Source organism: Tupaia chinensis, unplaced genomic scaffold (assembly GCF_000334495.1).
Source record: "Tupaia chinensis unplaced genomic scaffold, TupChi_1.0 Scaffold000330_1, whole genome shotgun sequence".
NCBI classification, from domain to species: Eukaryota; Metazoa; Chordata; class Mammalia; order Scandentia; family Tupaiidae; genus Tupaia; species Tupaia belangeri.
In genome coordinates, this window is record NW_006159824.1 from 202,466 (window position 1) to 203,397 (window position 932).

Below are 932 nucleotides of genomic sequence, written 5' to 3' on the forward strand. Positions count from 1 at the left end.
TTTTTTAAAAGAATGATTTAATTTGGGACCAGCAAATTACATAATGGTTACAACACTGGATTCCCATGTAGTCGATGCAGTTTGAAACCCAGACCCGTCAGCTTAAAACTCACACCAGGTCCATGTGCATGTGTACCCAAGATACCAGGAGAATGGAGAAGGGATTGCAATGTGGCCATCCCCCTTAGGGGATGATTTCTCTCTTTCTCTCTCTCTGTCTCTCTGGCAAGCACATGTTCCCTATAGCAAAAATCACTCTCAAAAAAATTATTTAATTTTATTCTTCATTATTATCATTTTTTAAAAATTTGATCAGAGAGAGAGGGGGAAAGAGAGAAAGCAAGCTGCCAGGTCCAGGACTCAAATCACTGTTGGCCACGTGAGAGTCCAGCACCTTAACCACCACATCACCTGCACAAGAATAAACACATACGCAAACGAACGAACAACAGAGTCCAGAAATAGACACATTACATATATATGATATATATAACACATAATAAATATTTTATATATATATATATATATAGGGATACACACACACACACACACACATATATATAGGGCAGTACTTGAAATCTATTGAGAATGGGGCATTATGTTTACTAAATTATATGGGCATAATTGATTTTCTTTTTTAAATTTTTTTCATAATTGGTTCTCTATCTGAATCAAAATAAAGCTTGACCTTAGATCATACACACATAACAATAAATTCCGGTTACCGTAAATACTTATCTTTTAAAAAAGGAAACCGAGGAAAAACAACACTTAATGCGGGAGTTGGGAAACTTTCCAAAACTGGAACCCGAGAATGCGCTCGCTCACATCCGCCTTCTTCTATTGGACATTCATAGTCTACGTCACAGGACATCTAGCCAATGGTAATTGAACATAGGCGGCGAGCTCAGCCAATTGGACCAGAGCGGGAG